Genomic DNA, 19,603 nt, shown 5'->3' on the forward strand with positions numbered 1-19,603 from the left:
TATCACCATCATTTGCATGGCACTGCGAGCTCTTTTCATGAATTGTTCAGTCACACAAAGATTCAAATCATCTTCCATTGTATGAATGCAAAGATAGCGTGTGTGTGTGTGTGTGTGTGTGTGTGTGTGTGTGTGTGTGTGTGTGTGTGTGTGTGTGTGTGTGTGTGTGTGTATCTATTCTTGCATTGTCCTTTCAAGACCCAGTGTTCTTATTTGCACATGATGAACAGACATAATGACACATAATGAACAGTCTGACGCACTGAAAGAAAAGGCACCAGGCAGAAGATGTTCTTCAGGAGCTGGTCAGCATGGAAGTTTTCACAATAGACTCTTTATGCTGAACAGAGACTGACTGAGAAATAATTGTCTTCTCCTGCAGTAAATAACAGCAACAGCTTGTTTGAAGGAGAAATGCAGGACGCGCCCGCATATTTTAAAGAGCAGAGCGTGAAACAAATATTTATCAATAAATGCACGATGAATCATAAATTCGCTCGCTATTATAACAATTCTTTTTTTCCCATCCATTTACTAATTTGACATCCTGCAAATAGAAATTATGTCAAATTACATTTAAACATTTAGTGGTTGGTAAAATGCCTGAGATTATCTATGATTAGCTTGTCAGGCCGGTTTTGACGACAACTGCTTTTGAAGATCAAAGGGAGACAGTTAATTGGAGATCCATCTACGTTTAAAGACTGGTGAACAATTATATGTGCAAGTGGAATGCCTTTAATTCATGTGCAATACATCAGCTCATGACTGATTAGCACATTGGAAGAGAAATGAAGATGATCAAAACAGATAGATAGATAGATAGATAGATAGATAGATAGATAGATAGATAGATAGATAGATGGATAGATAGATAGATGGATAGATAGATAGATAGATAGATAGATAGATAGATAGATAGATTAGTACTTATTGTCTTGTATTAATATTGCAAGATGATGCAGATGATAATTGCATATATATTTTTTGAAAATAACCGTACAATGAAACGAAACAGAGACAAATAAGTTATATAATGACAATTATAAGTATAATATTTGAGAAAAAGAAGAAAAAGAAGGGCACATGTTAGGAATATTGTATTTTCCAATAAAAAAAAAAAAACTAATATTTTGGTATTTTACAAACATATATTTTTCAATCTGATTCAGATTTGCTCACCGATAGATCATATTTTTGTCTTTAAAAAAAAAAATCATACCTATATAAAGTTTTATATATATAAAACTTTGATATATGTTTTATATCAAAGTTATAATATAAATGAAAAAATAAATCAAAAATGAAATCATAATCATACATATTTACATACAAATTATAATCACATGATATATATTTCATTTTTTTCATTGATGTTTTTCCAATCAATTATAGCAAATCTGAATCAGATTGAGAAATTAGCCGGTTAAACCAGGCAGCGTCCTGCAGAGGGTAGTGTTTGTGTTAAGGTGGCACGGCCAGCCAAGAGCTTTTCAAACTCTGTGGAAAAAAATGTGTCTTCGACTTCATAATCGAGCAAACCAAAATAAATCACCTCAAAGTCTAACGCACAACTTTAAGATTTATTAAAAAAATAACCCCCAATAACCCTCCTGCTTTACGCGCAGCGGCGGCGCGTCCTTAACTTGAATGCTGGCAGCACGGAGAGAGGGTCAGAAAGGATCTGTGGGTGGGGATATAAACCCTTTTGGGAGAGGGAGAAAAAAAAACTAAAAAAAAGAAAAAAAAAAGAAAAATCACGTGTTTGGAGATCAAAGGAGATCCGCTTTGTAGAGGAGGAGGAGGAGGGGTGAGAAAGAAAGGGAGAGAGAGAGAGAGGACGGCAGAGCGCGTTTTGCAGGCAATGTAATTGACAACCTCGCAGTGGTGAAATAAACACTTCAGCCAGGCGCAGCTTTTTTTTTTTTATTGCATAATATATATATATATATTATATTGTTTTGGGAACGCATCACACCTCGGCCGACCCGTTCATCCGTGTGAAAGTATGTCCCGATCGGCGCACATCCAGCCGGCAAGATGATGACTTCACCACGGAGAGGCTCGGTACGCGTCCCCGGTGCCTCCTCGGTGGTCCTGGTAATCCTCGCGGTCGCCGCTTCCCTCGGCTCGGCCAAGGATACCGCCTTTGTGGAGGTGGTGCTGTTCGAGTCCAGTCCCAATGGAGATTATACCACGTACACCACCGGCTTGCAGGGACGGTTCTCCAAGGCTGGAGCCACTATCAGCGCGGAGGGGGAGATCGTTCAAGTACGTGCAAAGAGTTTTTTTTTTTTTTTTTTTTATTCTCTCTCTCTCTCTTTTTCTGTGTGTGTACGGGAGAGAAAGAAAGAAAGAAAGAAAGAGAGAGAGAGAAAAAGAGGGGGAGATTGGAGAGCAGCAGTGCCGAGAAACAGCACCGGGACGCGGGGTGGATATGCACCAAACTGCGCTTCTTAAAACTTTTTCCACAGGGGCCAAATTAGGAAGGGTTGACATAAGTTGTGTATATATATATATAAGTATATATATATGTGTATATGTGGGTATGTGTGTGAGGATGGCACTGGGCTTGCAAAAAGCTGTGCGGTCACAAGATGGCTCCTATCTTGTGGAATTCATCCACAGGAGGAACATGCTCTCGCAGGTTATGTTGTTGACGTCTGGAGCGACACTTTGTACCAATCAATTTACCCCCTTCATCCCCGGGACACGCACGCTGGCTACACAAGTATCAACTGCTCCAGGAAGGAAGGAAATGAGGAAGGAAGTGGGGGGAAGAAGAAAAAAGAAAAAGTTTTTGTAAACTTTTTCTTTTTTTAAAAGAGAGTTTCACAAACAAACTTTTTGTGCGTGTTTGTTGGGCTGTTTCTCCGGGTTCCTGCCCTGTGTGTACTTGTTGGTGCTCATAGTGGAACATGTTTGTTTTCATTGACCGTCCCAGCGTGGAACCGAACCCTGTTACTGTGTAGCCGTCACCCACACGGCCCCTTCTGAGGGAGCTGCATGGCTGTGGTTTCAGTCTTTTTATGAGGATTTATAAAGCAGATTTGACTTTGTTAAGTTCTCATCATGGTGGAATCCTCCCCCATGTTTTCATCTACCCCCCCCCCACCCCATGAACATGACAAGTGCACTTGGCTGGAGCTGGTTATGCTTGGATCAACCTCCCCCGGCTTTGATCCAGTGGAAGTCACTAAAATATGAAGCTTTTCTCCCCTCCTGCTCCCTCCTCCCCCTTCTCAGAGCCAAGTGTTTATTTGAAGTTTTTATAATTCTTCCTTTTTAATCTGCTTGGCAGCAAAGAGTTTTTTTTGGGGGGGGGGTTAAGTCATGTGCCAGTGATTTTTAAAGTTTCTTTTTTTTTTAATGACCTTGGACATATCCTGGGTTTGTTTGTGATGGTCGATCGGAAGCCTCTTGACTGTCAAGCGAGAGTTTGCATGGCCACCGTTTGATGTTTTATCTTAGCGTGCTCGGATGCATTCATACAAATCCAAAATGCGATTTATTTGGATGAATATTTGATAGTTGAGCCAACAGGTCCAGTCCCTTGCGACTGATTGGACGCCGCTTCACTGTGAAGGTTTTTTTTTTACGTGAACCGCAGAGATGAGTTGTTTTTTCATTTGTCATGTATAGAAGCAAGTAGCTGCTGAAGTGTGTGACCTCAGACTGAAGAAACTATTGAGCGCCATGAGATCACTGGTCTGTGGTGGGAGGCCCGTTGTGAGAGAGAGAGAGAGAGGGAGGGGAGGGGAGGGGAGTGTTTTTAAATGCTGCAAATACACATTTGAGTTTAATCAAGTTCACCATTTTGTGCCAAGTGTGGTCCGATGGGCTGCGTCCCAACAAACCTCGACTGTGCAGCACGTCACCAAGCGTCATTTTGGTATGAGCTGGTACCGAATCAACACACCCAGCCGCATCCGCCCTCCGAACGTCTGCATCCAACTACACGGCGGCAATCTTTGCAGAGCACGTATGCATTTTTGTTGTATTCCTCGAAATGCTGACTCTTACTTAGAAAGAAAGGCGATCAAAAGGAGGGCCCCTGTTTAGACGCAGCGATGGCCATCCGGCGCCACTCGGCAACCGCACAGAAACGCTCGGACCTCGGCTTTACATCGACAACCACATCTATTTGGGTTTGCTTTCTTTGCTAACATGGCGTCTGACCACTTAGAGGCAGCTTATATTTTGTCAGGCTATAATGAGGGGCAGTTTGTCCGGCGGCGGCGCAGCGTCTTGAATTTCTTACAACATATATTCTACCAAAGATTTATGAAAGTTGAAACTGACAATGGATGATGACAACCGGATGACTTGTGAGAGTATAATTTTGAAACCCGGATCAAATTCCCCTCCTGCAAATTCGATACTTGTGAAATAACATTGCAGGAACGTGTTGGGAAATTGCTGCGGTGTTGTAACGGATATAGTTTTACACTGGAATCGGGTTGAACACAAATATTTAGGCCCCTGTGCCTCTAGTTGTCCGCAGCGACCCCCACAACCATTGCACTTGTCGACTTTTTTTTTGTTTTTGCGCCTTCTTGTGTGCGCTGAATGGGGGCGCTTGACTTGGTCTGCCTGAGGTTTATGGGGCCTTGGAGTCCTCTCTTACTGCTGTTTGAACAGAGCCCCGAGGGGGTTTGCGTTACCTTGTGTGCACAGTAGTGGCCAGACCTCAGCAGGTATGGGTTCAAATGCAGGGGAAAGGGGAAGGAGAAGGGGGGGGCTCCTCCTCGCTGGTTGGCAACGTTCCTGAGCAAAGACCCGACCACGATCACCGCTGTTCAACCTCGCCGTCGCTAATTCCCTAAAGCTAACACGCGCTCCGCTCTGCCCCGAAGAGTGCGAAAAAGTGGCAACCGCTGCCAGGGGGGCCAAAAATAATAAATTAAGTTAATTTGTTTCTCAGTCTGCTCTAAGGAGGAGGAGGAGGAGGAGGAGGGGGGTGTTGAAGCATGACAACGCAGATCTTGCAGTAGTGCCAAACCCCAGGCTTCCCAAGCCCAGTTTCCTGATTGCTCCAGTTCAATCTGTAATAGCAAAGTAATCAATGTCTCCTTAAATCACTCTGTCAAGGAGTGTGTGTGTGTGTGTTGTGTGTGTGTGTGCGCGTGTGTGACCAGAGTACTGCAGGTTGTCCGTCCTGCCAGGTAGTTAATTGTTTTCACCAGATTAAAACACTTCCTGATTAGAGCGCTTGAATGAAAATGGCCCGGCAAAGTCAAGAGAAGGAAAATAATAGCATTGTTGAGGAAATGGACTGAAGATTTGTAAATGGACTGGCATTTATGTAACACCTTTTTTCTCTACTCTTCTACCACTGTGCACTGCATATCAACATTCACACACACACACATTCATACAGTTACTTTACTTGCATACTATTATTCCAAATATGACAATTTTTCCCGAATTTGCTTTGGCTCATGTTAAGCATCATGTTTGTTTGGATAATCTGAATTAGGTCTTTTTACAAATGTGGCATTTTGCGATTAGGTTGTGTTGGTTAGTGATGGTATTATCCGGGTTTTGGGAGCAATCTTTGGACATGTAAACGGCTCAATATGGGTTTTTACGGCACTTTGCGACACACCGCCTCTTTCCTGTTAATGAGCCGGCTCTGTGCGTTGAACACGAACCAACAAGCCAACAGTTTGCAAAGCTGGAGTATGGATGCATGCCGAAAAAGGAAAAGCCCTCATTTCTGGTCAGAAGGAGAAACATGCCTACCTTTTAAGCATTGTGAAGGACTGGGATATCAACAGGTTTTTGGGATTTGCACAAATATCGCAACGGAACGAACACATCAGGGCGTCATTGGGGCGTTTTACGTTAATTGGAATATACACGGCTGCATGTAAGGGGGAAAATAGTGGGATATTCATTTTCAGTAGCCATGTAAACTGCTTATTAATAATAATAATTTGGTGCATGTAAACGTAGTCACTGATGGCCAAGGCATGGGGCCACCTGCGCCATCAGGATCTAAACAAATGCGCATTTACACACCGCCTTCAGGAGCAAATTGGGGTTCAGTATCTTGCTCAAGCACCCTGCGAAGACCTGATCAAACCACAAACCTTCTCAACTGAGCTTGGTTATGTCAGTATAGTTGTCTTGCTATATCTTTTTCCACATACTAGCTATGGTTTTGGCGGAAGAGTTTCAAATGATGGTGCGACCAAATCGTCCCCAGATTGAGCCACCCAGGTATCTGACCCCCAAACGGCCAGATGATAGTGAAAGCTCTCAGCTTCTGGATGTAATCTACTTCACAATGAAGGCCACCATGTTTTTCCCGTTCCCCATCATTGTCGACCGCGCTCTCACACAGCTCTCCTGTTAAATAGACATCGGATGCTAGCTGGGGAAAACGCCATCTGCTGCTCATCATTCTCTATTGTCTCCTCCTCCTCCTCCGACGCCGAAATCGCGTTTCCTGTAGCGAGATGAGTCGCGATGCACTGCGTGAGCGCACATCTGCCTCTGATTTCCAGCGGGGCCCCGTGCTGTCAGCATGTGAGTGAGGAGCGGCAGCAGGGACGTGGCACAGGGCACCGAGCGGACCAGCTGGAATTCATAGTGTCGTCGGCCAGAACCGGAGGGGAAAAAATGTGGCTTTTGCCTACTTCCTCTCAGAAAGAGACGTGGGACGGCCCTCCTTGACTCCAGCGTCAGGAAGAAGAGGCTACAGTTTCCCCAACACCCTTTTAGCTGTTTCACCTTTGAACTTCATCTCCATGCACATGAAGTGCCAGTAACTATAGGTGGGGGGGGACATCTCGATGCGGTTCTCTGAAAGTGGCTGTTTTTTTGTTTTTTTTCAGACTGGATGTTCAGGGGGAAAGTGGCGGTTGTGAGCTAAGACAACGATGAGCCTAAATACTGGAGCTCCTACCTTGGAGCTGGCAAGAGTTGTGTCGCTCTGAATTTAGACTATAATGAGAGCTTTAGTGGTTTAAGGCATCCAGCGCGCTTTCTCACCACAGGCTGGAAACCCCAAGAGGCCATAATGGGCCGGGCCCAGACGGGAGGTGCCAGCGACGGGGCCACTCCCAGCGCCGAAGCAACAGTAGCAGTACACAAACGCTTGGTTTAAAAGGTTAAAAGTGCTGCTCCCTACTTTTTTCCATTTATTGGCTTGGCGGTCGCAGCTGTATTTTAAGTGCTATCGTCTCTTAACCGCCACCCTGTTTCACTTTCATGTCCCAGCCAAAGTAATTTGAGGCTTCGTTTCTCCCCTTTTTCGGAATAGAACAGACTAAACTGTTTTTCTCTTTCTCTTGCTTAACACCCCCCCCCCCCCACCCCGCCGCCACCCACCCACGCACACACACACACTCACCACCAGTCTGCTCTTTTTTTTGGTGCAGCCAATATTTGTCATGCATCCTATAATGCCAGACTAAGGTAACCTCTTCAAAATGCTTAATATGTCGAACGACAGTTGCAAAAACCTAAAATATAGAACTAACAGTGATATTGAAACAGGAGTTTGGTTTGTGTAAATTGACTAATTCAGCTATAATTCCATCACTATCTCCCAGTGGATTTGTAAAATCCTGAAAATGTAAGCTAATGCTACTTGAAACTGAAGCCACTAGATGCTTGCAGGAGCAGGTGTATGTCGATTTTAAAATACCTAACTGTCGGTTGGACCTCTAAGTACTTATCCAGACTTCTTTTAATCGGCCCCACCAGCTCTTAAATCAGCTGCTCCTGTTTTCCTTTGCCTGTGCCGGGTTCTTGTAAATGCTGTTTTTAACCAGCATTTAATGCGAAGATGCGGTGCGAAAAATATGCTCTACGACTGTGCACACCAGCTCCTCATTTCAATGGTTTACAGTTTTTGGGCTAAGCTAACTAACCAGCGGTTGGCTGTAAACTTTATCTATACATCTTTTGTGAACAGGTCCCAATGAATCCACTCAACACAAAACCAAAACACGTATCCAGACAGCATGTGCAAGGGGCTAACGTTAGCTACACTGTACATAAACAGATAGGACCTTAAACATGATGCCAATGCTAGCTGTTTTGCTAGCCTGGTTCTGGATATTCCCTAAATGGAGGCACGAATGTTTTGCAGGTTTTATATATATTTTTTTTATATTGTTGGGACAAAAATCCGTGCTTGGTGTGAAACGGCTCTTACTCTTCGTCGTCTCCCCTCCTCTTTCTCTTCCGAGCTTCCAATTCCCCGCTCGGTGCACAGCTCCACCTGGAACAAGTGCGTGTTGGTACTGGTGGCCCCAGTAGCTGTATGTTAGTTTCCACTGGGCTGTCTGGCTGAGCTGATCTTTGATGTTCCAGGGACATTAGCAGTCAGCGCTGGTGCTCGCTGCTGCTTCCTCTCCGCCGACCAAGCCTCTCCCAGGGGAAACCCTTTTCCCCCCACGACGCTCTCTCCTCCTGATCTGCTATTGATTATGTGTTGGAGCTCATTTGTATGAACGTCTTGTGTTGGTCCAGCCAACATTCAGCTTCGCCCTGAGGCTGTGTGTTTTTATTTTTTCTTTCTATGATGAGTGCAGGGAAATGCGACATAATAGAACGTCACACTTTGACAGGTAAAAAAAAATCTGGTCATTATTGACACCCGATTGTAACGAATCAAAGATGAAGGAGTGTGTTTTTTTTTGGTTTTGTGTTTTCTTTGCTTTCTGAAAAAGCCCCTGGTGTGTCTGCGTTTGATGAAACCGAGCTGAAAGGCCCGGTCCATCCCCTCGGCCCATATTTTTATCCACTGACACAGAGGGTCTGCAAAACAAAAGGAGCGAAGAGGTCGAGGGTTATGAAATGACAATGCTCACAGCGGCTCATCCAGGCAGAGGCGTGCTTTGTTGTCGGGCAGGAATGTGCTGACTAACCGTGGAAGGCCACAACGCCTGCCTCTCCTTTTGTTGTACTCTCTCTCTCTTTTTTTTTTTTTTTTTTTTTTTTTTTTTTTTTTTAGCCAATAGACTCTGGAAGGTAGCTGCCCTGGGAGTCCATTTCACTCGGAGCGATACACTCCATCTGCCTCCTTCTCCTCCTCCTACCTCTTAATATACTCAGTCCTCTTGCTACTCGCGTTTGTTTTCATGAACAGAGAAGTCTTATCGCAGAGCCGTCCCACTCTCTCAAGTTCAAGAAGACAGGGGTCAAAGTCCTTTTTTTTTTTTTTTTTTTTTTTTTTTTTTTTTTTTTTTTGTGTACATCATTACATAATTATCAGCCTCATGTGCCGCCAAAGCAAAATAATGTTGCTTTTAATGGAAGAAGATCCTGCCCTCTTGTCATTTTTGATTCATACTAATATGTTTTAAGCGCACGGTTGCGATTTCTCTGATCATTGTTCAAGGAAGCCATTACTGGGGTGTGTGCTCATGATCGCCCTCGGCCTAGTGCATCACGTTAACGTTGTGAGGGTTCTCCTGATGTTCTCCTGTCAGAAAACTCGCCATTTTTCATTTTTTTTTGTTGTTGTTTCCTTTAATGGATTCCAACACAACCGTGGCAAAGGTCGTGTACAGGGGTTGCCAGACGGGGACAAATCCGTTCCAGGTGGAAGCCCCGACCCCATCGTGTTCATCTCTGCCACAACGCTCTCCTCTTGCCGCGGTTTCTAGAGATTACCTCTGTGTGTGTGTGTGTGTGTGCAGGTGGTTGTTCCAGTAATGAGGACGATCCAGGCCCTAACACAATGGGGCCAGAGGTATGATGGATTGGATTTGCTTGGTCAGTTGAGGACGAGCTGGGTTGTCTCCCAATGTTTTTGTCTTTCTCCCCCCCCTCATAGAGAGCTGCATTACCTCTCGCTCCACAGTGAAGATACATCACTGCACCTCCTCCTCCTCCTTCTCCTCCTCCTCCTCTTCCTGTTGCTGAAGATGCGCCCTAGATTTCTGAAATGAAAGATTGGCTTTCTTTTTATGTCGTCCTTGTTTCATGGGTATACTGAAGATATTTGGGGCACAGGGTTCTCTATTTTACTATCTTTTATTTATTTATTTATTTATGCTCAAAGTTGAATATTTATTTTAAAGTATAGCTCGTTTTTGTGCTGAGATAAGTCGGCTGTGTTTGTAGTTGTAAGAGTGAGACCTTCGCCAACGCGTTCTGATTCAAGAGAACTCCACAAACCCCAAAGGATCAGGTGCGGCTTTTTCCTTTCACGGATCTACAAATATCGTACTCTCACAAACATACCATGCCAATATAATCTCTGTAGTGCAGCGCTGGGCTTTTTTTTTTTTTTTTTTTTTTTTTTTTTTTTTTTTTTTTTTTTTTTTTTTTTTTTTTTTGATAAAGCCTCCACAATTCCTGCTGTCCATCCCCCCCGATCAGGGAGGGGCCTGCAGGGTCGGGGTGAATAGCTGCCGGTTAGTCGTGCTGCGGGTGTAAACCACATGAATGTGCCGGCGGAGCAGATAGGATCAGGCGAGGCCGCGACGCTCGGCGCAGCTCCACGCGCTCACATCAAAGGCAGAGTGCTGGGGGGGAGGGGAGGAGGGAAGGAGAGAGAGAGAGAGAGATATGAGAGAGAGCTCTGCCAAACTCTTCAAAGGCCTCTCTGAGCAATGCCGGCCCCTGATATGCGGCGCTGCGAAACTGAACGATGATGTAATTTGAAGACCTTCGAGCAAAATCCGCTCCCATACAAACAAAAAGGTGGAGGTGTTTCCTTTGCACAAGCACGGCGGGAAAGGTGTTGTGTCACCTCCTGACGCTCTGCTGGTGCAGGGAGTCCTGTTAGAAGGGGGACGAGGAACGGGGAACATTTATTTTTTTTGAAAATCTGATTTCAGCGGATAGGTTAATCCACTGGGCGTTTCCTAAAGTACACAACAGGTGGAACAGAGTTGACGCTGGTCTTTGTAAAGTTTATACAGGGCTTGTGTGTGTGTGTGTGTGTGTGTGTGTGTGTGTGTGTGTGTGTCTCTCTGTGTGTGTGTTTGTGTGTTTGTGGCATGTACCTCCCCTGTAATGCCTTTTAAACCAAGCACGACCACAGATTCTTTCAAAATGCCCCCATGATCATCAAGCTGATAACTCATTGACAGCTCTCATGACAGTTGAGAGGCTCTCTCACACACACACACACACACACACACACACACACACACACACACACACACACACACACACACACACTGCAGAAAGGAATCTCCCTCGCTGAGAGCACACGGCGATAATTCACCGTTGTTGATTTCACTTTGCCAAAGGTTATTTGCATGCCTCCGACTGAAGTCCTCCCCTCCTCGCCCTTGTTTTGTGATTGCACGTCCCTTTGATGTTAAAATAGCAGTAAACAGCTGCACTTTTTTATTTTTATTTTAGTTATGCCGGGTTCACGCGGAGGTCGGCCTTTTAACTGGTGCATCCTGGGTCCGACTCGGAAGTCAGGCTCACAGCACAAAGCCTTTGTTGCCGGGTTGTAAAGAGGAGAGCTCCTTGTTTCCAGCGTGCAGAGTGTAGCAGTTCATGACTATCACAGGACCGTCCTGAGTTAAGCTCCCATGTGGGGCTGCAAATAAGAACTCTTTGCTTCATCAGTTCATCTTTTCTGCTTCTTGTTTTTCAATGAATCGTTTCAGTTTAGTCCACTACACTGATATTGTGCATCAGGTCCGAATTACCGATCACATTGCCTCCATTTCAGTGTCAGTTTGCAGGTGAACTCGACTCTCAAGTGCTGCTGTTTGAGAGGACAACTGCAGTTGAATATTTGTGCTATAGGTGAAGAAAAGGCGATAAACCTTCCAGCTACAGAAATGTAACAAAATGCTGGGGGAAACTGTACAAAATCAGCACCGGAAACCAATGAAGGAAAGCTGTGATTCTGGATGTATTTACTGGTATTCTTTACAACTTTGAATATGGACTTTCTTTTTACGGCTGCATGCTCTTAGTGGATTTGTCGACTTATCGGTTGTTTGGTTTTAGTCGACTAAGATTTCTTGCGTTTTCGTGCCAAATGACTTATTTTCCCCCAAAAGCTTGACAGCACATCTCTGGCAAACAGACTAAAAGTGGTGCTTTTGTGTCACTCTTTGTTAGTTAGTTTTACAGATCTGTCGATTTAAATAAAGATATATATGTTTTGAAAGAACACACCGAGGCTTTTCCATTCGTGCAATACGCCATTAACAGTAGCTCTCTGTAAATGGTGTAGATGTGTCTAGACAATATCTTGGAACACTGCGGTCAATGCGGTTAATGGATTTGACATTCTCCGTCATGCAAATCGTGTCTGCACTCCTGTAGTCCTGGCTGATACCTTACCAACCCCCACCCCTCAAACCCCCCGGCTCAATGTGAACCTGATTATACGAAAAGGTCGGGGCACTAACTCCTGGCCAGCTGTGTCTTCTTGCTATCTATCTGTTCACCCTTCATTGCCCCGGCATGTTGCTGTCAGGAAAAATAATATCAAGGTTTTTTGAAAGTGAGAAAAAAAACTCGTTTTTGTCCGGCGAGATGGAACACGTCGTTATTATTGCCACTGCGTCTTCTCAATCTCACCCGTCTTCCTCTAGTCATCCAGATTCATCCTTCTGTTATATATATCTCAGTGAAAGCTGCTCTTTTTTTTTATTGAGCTGTTGACTATTCTTTGCTTGGCCATGACGGAGGCTTGCTTCTGTGCAGTTTGTCCAAACACACTTGTCTCGCTAATGATAACTTGTCCTCGGACATGTCAAGGAATCTAGTTTTCTCCGAAGGCTTTTTTGAGCGAAAGGAGAGATCGAGTGGGAGATGATGGGAGTGACAGAAAAAGACTGGCCAATACAGCCCTTTGCTATTCTGTCTGCATCCCACAGGCATGTGACAAAGTCAAATTGTCACCCCCGGGGTGACATGCATCCCGCAGGCATCTCGGAGTAAACACATCCCTGAGATGCGGCTCTAAGATTTGGATGGTGGCCTCACCAGTCGGTTGGAAGCATCGTTCTCAGAATGCATAACAGATGCAGGAGGAACTGAATTTTGTATATTATAGATTTATTTATATACTATATATATTCTTAATCAGAATCACCTTAATTGGCAAAGTATGAACGCACATACAGGGAAGTAAACTCAGTTTCTTTGCATCCCTCTCAATGTACTCACACAGAAATAGAAAAAACATCCAGGGAGAACAAAGCTGGACTAATATAGGAAAATAATAGACGGGACTGTTACGTATACAAGTAGAGAAAAAATAGGAGTGTGTGTAAATATATAAATATACATCTATATAAAAAGCATCAATGACCAACAATGAAATAGGAAATAAAACACCTATGTGCAAGACAAATTCTGTGTGTTGTAAACTATGCAAAGAAATGCTTCCTTGCTGGGAGTTAGATGAGTGATATCTATGAAGTCAAATATGGAGCTACAGCCAGGAGAATGTTAGCTTAGCTTGGATCTTCACTCATGGGTTTTAGCAGAAGCATCCGTACTAACCGTTGCAGGAAAGGACTTTACGGCACCATGCCTTCATTCAAAGTGCTTTGTGGTGAAGTGGCAGCTCTGTGCACACTTTTCTGTTCAGGTACAGTCGTCTGATAATCCTGGTGGCAGCTTCAGTGTATCGGTAAATCACATTTGATGTGACAGAATATAATGATCTTATCAAATCTCAGAGAAGAGGTGTGAAATTAAAAAAAGATCTAAATCCACCCTCACTAATCGGAAGACATCCAAGGAAACTGAAAATGCTGTCCTTCCTAGCAGACGAGTCCATTTGCTCGAATGGTTTTCCAGTAAAGAATCGTCAATAGATCTGCTCAGAAAGGCCTTTTATGGGAATTTGACAGTAATGGCGTCACACTCCACTGATGTTTTCTATAGCACTGCTACCGAATGCTAACAAGAGATAAGTGACAATTTTACAGTTCCTAAGCTCGCCTGCTGAGCCCATTTCTATATTTTTCCCTGGTTTGATTTCACACCAGACCGTCCTCATGCCCGACTTTGAGCCATTTCCTACTGGCAACCACATGTAGCATATTTGGGTGAGCTTTTCTGCAGCATTGCCTCAAGCTAAGCTCATGGACAGAGGATTTGGTAAGCTACTGATGCATACATTCGTCATAATTATTGTTTTGCAAAAGCCGGAGTTAGAAGCGCCCCGGCAACGAGGGAAGCTTCAGAATTGAAATTAGAGTGTGGGATTGAGCTTTAAAGCTGTGGCTGTTTTCTGTTTTGGGGTTTTGGGATCCTAGAGAAAAAAAAAAAAAAAAAAAAAAAAAAAACGTCACCGTCCTTTGCACTCGACCCCCTCGCCGGTCGGTCTCCGTTGCTGCATGTATTAGAAGCTGGAGTTGGCATGGTGCGTTTGTTCTCTGACGAGTTGAGGCGGCATGGGAGAAAAGGTGAGGGGAAACCCCCCCCCCCACCCCCCCCCCGAGTATACACTGCGTTCTCTCCACGGGGCTTGAAAACAAACAAAGCCTCTCAGTGCGGCTTAAAGCAAATCTCACTTATAATTGCATCATAATGAAGCGCAAAACGGTGAATGCAAGTACATTTCTTTGTCTCGTCATTCCTTTCATAAGTTTTTTTTTTTTTTTTCTTTTTTTTTTTTTTTTTTTTTCTTCTTCTTCTGCTCGGTCTTCTCTCACTCTGTTAAGCATGGGGGAGGCGGGTAAGGGGGGGGGGGGGGGGGGGGTAAATGTGAGACCACACATGCTGTGTCAATGTTTGCTAGAATAATTAGAGACAATGTGGGCCAATAACGGGAGGAGTGCAGTAACCTGAACTCACTTTGTTCTGCCCCGGCAGCGACACAAAAGCCATTCACAGATGCACGGATCCGCGGGCTCAGAGTGGGAGCAGCTAGACTTTTAGCCGGCGCAGTGTTCGTCTCCGAGGGTTCGCAGGGGGACAAAAAAAATGAATTGGTTTCTATGGAACCTGAACAGGACGCGCTCTCCCTCCACCACCGTCTTTTTTTTTTTTTTTTTTTTTTTTTTTTTTTTTTTTTTTGTGGGCTCAAAGTGATGCTGATGTCACTCTGAAGGCCTTTTTAAGCACTGCCTGTACACCCCCTAACCCGTTGTCACCCTCCCCAGTGGACCGACACATGGCCCTGGCTTAGAGGGCCCTCTTTAACCAGAGGATATCCGGCCACTTGGTCGGCAAAGAGCCTGTGGATTCCTGACACGAGTGCTAGAGCTGGACTCAGAGGTGACTTTCAGTGTAGCCAGACAACTGTTGGATTAGCGGGACACTTTACGTTGACTCCGAGCCAATGGGAGGGAGCCGGGCCAGCAGAGGGGCGTACTTGGCCAAATGCAGGCTAATAGATTCTTTGTATCTATGCATATATATATATAAATAAATAAGTTTACATTTCACGCATGCCAATGCTGCTTGTATCCAGCACGACTTACAGTAAGACCAGCAGAGGAGAAAGCTTAAAATGTATCTCCAGAAAGAAAAAGGAAAGATGAGAAATAAGCTAAGAGAGAACCAGATTTTTTGTTTTTTTTTAATACGTCAACGCAATACTGAAATATTGTCTTTAGGGAGGGACAGAAATGCGAATATCTGCCCAAAGATCCCCAGACAATGAACGCTAAGTGTCTCCTAAGCCGCGGGTGTTTCCCTGGCTGCAGCAGAGTGACCCCGCCGCTGTGCTCACACCCCGTGGGTGTGGACCAACTGGTTTGTCCCCTCCGGTCTCCATCTTGAAAGAGGACACCGCTGTGGGATGCATACATCCCTCTGGAGGTCATTGTGGCACCTGTCCCCTCCACTCTCGGCCCACGTCAACAGCTTCGATTTTTATTTACATTCACTCTTGTTTTCCGGAGAACTGAACCGGATACGGAGAAAGAGGAATGGCGTCGGTCGCTGGGAGTTTGTGATTGCTGCGCATTTGTTGCTTTTTCTTAATTCAAATTTTGTTTTATTTTATTTAGAGTATTTCTAACGAGGAGTCTTTCAACCTCTCTGCGATGCTGCAGTGGTGCTTGCTATTGTTCCATGGACACAGTGCTATGTATTTAAGATACCTCGCATGCCGTGTTTATGGGTACTTGTCTGCGGACTTGATTGCAGGAACTCCTTGTTTGTTTTTTCAGCTAACCGCATGCATCCCGAATCGCACACGGAGCCGGTCGGGTTCAGAAATATACGGTTTAGCATAAGCTTGAACTCTCATCACATTCATTGTTGTTCAGTTTTGTTTGACAGAACCTCCTCTTCTCTCCTTTTTCTTTTCAACCTGCGGATACACAACATATATCATTTTTGTCTTCTACCCAGTGTTCTCCTATAATCTCTTTCTGCCTCCACCTCCTCATCCCTCCATCTCTCTCCTTCTTGTTCCTTTTCCACCGGGCTGATGTGCTGTGCTGTGCTGTTCTGTTCTGTTCTCTTGGCGGCAATGTGTTCCTCATCGCAGCTTGTGTTTCCTCTTATCTACAGTTCTTTTATCAGTGGCCGCCACACATGCCCGAGAGAAGAGGGGGTGGGGTTAGGGGTGTGTGTGTGTGTGTGGGGGGGGGGGGGGGGAAAGGGGAATGGAGCGGTGGGGCAGCTGATGCTATCAGCAGGTGGAGATTTCACCACCGAGTTCAGGGGGCCCAGCATGTGCCAGAGGAGGGCCAGACCGGAAGGGTCCGACATGAATGTGAGCCATGGACAATGTGAGCCCCACTGTCATTTTAGAACGCCTACGTTTTCTGTTCTTAAGTCACGACGGAGGCACAAGTGGTTTTCTTGTCAAACAGCGCAGGCAGAAATGTTACGTACGCAATTTTCACCTGAGGGCGGGACCGGATGTCCGATCTACAGAACCGGTCAAAAGTTTGGACACACCTTCTCATTCAACTACTTTGGAGAATCTAAAATATAAAACATATTCTGGTTTGTTGAGCATTTGTTTGTTTACCACATAATTCCATATGTGTTCCTTCATAGTTTGGATGTCTTCAATATTAATCTACAATGTAGAAATAATAAAGAAAAACCATTGAATGAGAAGGTGTGTCCAATATTAACCTTTTGACTGGTACTGTACTTGGTCCCAACACCATTGGTTGGAGGACTGAGTCATCAATAGGGGCGAAGATTTCTCAGGGAGGAACGTTTTCCAAAAAAATGGGAGGAAAGATATTGCAGAAAAATGCAAAACCAGTGAGTGTTTTCACATTGAACGCACCCCAGTTGTTCAAAGAAACAGCTGTTACTGCTGCACCCAATCACAACCTATACCATCACTTTTCATGCTTAAAAATGAGGTCACTGTTAAACAACCATTCCAATGTGTGGTAGCGTGCACATCTGTGTATGTGCATAGCATGTGAGGTCCTTGACTTAGAGCAGGGAGGGATGGAGGGAATGGAAAGACGGCTAAACCAAAGCAAAGGGGGGGGGGGGCTCACAAAAGCCTAAAATGATATCGCTGGTCGATATCTGGATGCTTGGGATGCCTTGGATGGCTGCTGTACACTTTTGGCTTTGTCTTTGAGGAGATGAATAGAGGCCTCTGTGGTAGTGATGACAGGCCTCTCCGGGCTGGGCCCTGGCTGGCTGGCAGACGGAGGTGCTGGAGGTCGGGAGACTTCAGCTCTCGCATAGGGGGCCGAAGCCCGACAGGGGATGCTGGTCGTCCTGGTTCTCCCTACAAAAGACGCTCTGTTCTCCGCCTACGACCAGCCCTTGTTATTGTGACATGCCAGGTACACTTAGACACACGGGTTTCTGCTTGGAGCCAAGGGCCCGCAGCGCCAACCATATCTCCTACCGGTGTTTGGATGTTTTGACATTGTTATAGGGTCAGGATTTTCTGCCTAAACTTACTAAAGGAACATCAGCTAGCCCATTGTTTGTTGGGTTTTAGATGAGCCTATTGTTTCAAGGACACATTCACCATATTAAAGAAGAAAAGGCCAATACACGACCTGTTTGTTATTTTGCAGAAAATGAAATATTTGGCATTCCAAAAGCTTGACAAGTGAACAAGTGTTCAGCGACCAATGCTTCTATAGACACGCAATAGAACTTTGCATCTTTCTGAGGTTTTTTTTAAGCTTTCATTCAGCACAGACGGTCCAAACTGACACGTGAACGGCGACACGTAAGCGTTGATTCCCGACCGTCGGCCACCGTTAGCTCGTCTCTAGCGGAGATGTAGCGTGCAGATGCTGCCTTGGAGTCCCATGCTCACGTAGCTGAAGCACAGGAGGGCGTTTCAGCCCTAACGCGGAGCAGCCGGCCAAGACAAACGTGAGCTAACCAACGCCGCTCGGCCGGACTGTGTGACTCACCCTCTGACATGCTAGCAGCGCGGCCTGGGGGGACTCTCACGGCCGAGGTCTAGCTATGGTCTTTTTTCATGTTTTTTTTTTTTAATTATTAACGCGGAGAAGCTGTAAACGTGCCAAGGAGAAGGTGGTGGTGGTGGTGGTGGTGCACGGAGAGCAGGGCGCTCTCCCAGACCCTTCACATGGCCTCCACGTTTATCCCCATCGCCCCTTTTGAAGGTTCAGAGCCTCTTTGATCCGTGTGCTGTCCTCCCAGCTGGGGGGCCAGGGAACGCAAGCATCCCCTTCTGGTCTCCCATTTCAAGTCACACATTCTTTCCTTAAGGACCCAGAGGTCCCGACCCTTAGTTGCAATGGAATTTCATATGCAAAAATAGGCCAGACCTGCCTGGCTATTTGAATATGCATTCGTCCTTTTTTTGTGTTTTTTTTTTTTTTTTTTTTTTTTCAAGCTCATTTTTTTTTTTTTTTTTTTTAAGCTTTCATCATCCTCCTCCGGATTCATCTTCAAGGTGTCATGGTGAGGCGTATGTAAATTTCGGTCCGAGGAGCGACAGACAGACAGACCTTCCCTGACCCTTCGTCTTCCTCTGTCCTTTTAATATTTCCATCACGCTGATTATGAGGTTCAAAGGGGTCTGTATTGCCCCGTCAGAGAGACAAAGTGTGGCCCAACAAATGCCTCGCCGTTCACTACAAACACGGAGGTGGAGGCTCACAGTAACTGCCCCTGCCGACAGGGTTTTAAAAATAAATCGCATAATCACACTGCAGTATAAATCGGCTCAAAGCCACGCTTTCTTTAATATGAGGCTCTCAAAGAGACGGGGGATTTCTGCTACATTGCGTAGTACTTATTTATTGTCCCACAATTTGCCAATTCTGCAAATTCCTGCGCATCAAACGTTTGGCTTCCAGAGAAAGCTCTCGTTGCCATTTTTGTGACATCCTGTCTGAATTACGGTGACTTTGCATAGTTTTTCCAGCTTGTTGTTTTGGGGGGGGTGGGTTTCCCCCTCCAAAGGCAGTGTTTGCCATGGCTGTCCCTTTTCAGGAAAAGGGGCTTGCGACCTGCAATCCTCTTAGATGTGGAGCCAAATGCCCCGGAGGTTACAGCCAGCTAAGTGGTTCCTTGTTTCTAATAAAAAAAAAACTAATCAAATAACATGGATCTCTAGGGGTTTATAACACTAGAGTCATGAACTCTTGGGCAGATAAATCTCTTCCAAATATCCCCATACAAAGAAATGGATGTGGGAGGAACTTGTTGGCTTTGATTGTATAATTTATAAACCACAACGTGTCCAAGAGTGTAGAAGAGGGGAGGGAAAGCTCTGACC

General features: G+C 45.1%; 1 protein-coding gene across 1 annotated transcript in view; it reads left to right on the plus strand.

Moving 5' to 3' along the window:
- The first annotated feature begins 2,064 nt into the window (after positions 1-2,064).
- Positions 2,065-19,603, plus strand: part of znrf3 (zinc and ring finger 3) — a 70,365-nt gene continuing 52,826 nt past the window's right edge. Inside the window, 1 exon segment of the mRNA XM_054611497.1 lies at positions 2,065-2,271. The gene's annotated coding sequence lies outside the window, so the exon portion shown is untranslated.

The sequence above is a fragment of the Anoplopoma fimbria genome, chromosome 13 (genome assembly GCF_027596085.1).
Source record: "Anoplopoma fimbria isolate UVic2021 breed Golden Eagle Sablefish chromosome 13, Afim_UVic_2022, whole genome shotgun sequence".
Taxonomy (NCBI): Eukaryota; Metazoa; Chordata; class Actinopteri; order Perciformes; family Anoplopomatidae; genus Anoplopoma; species Anoplopoma fimbria.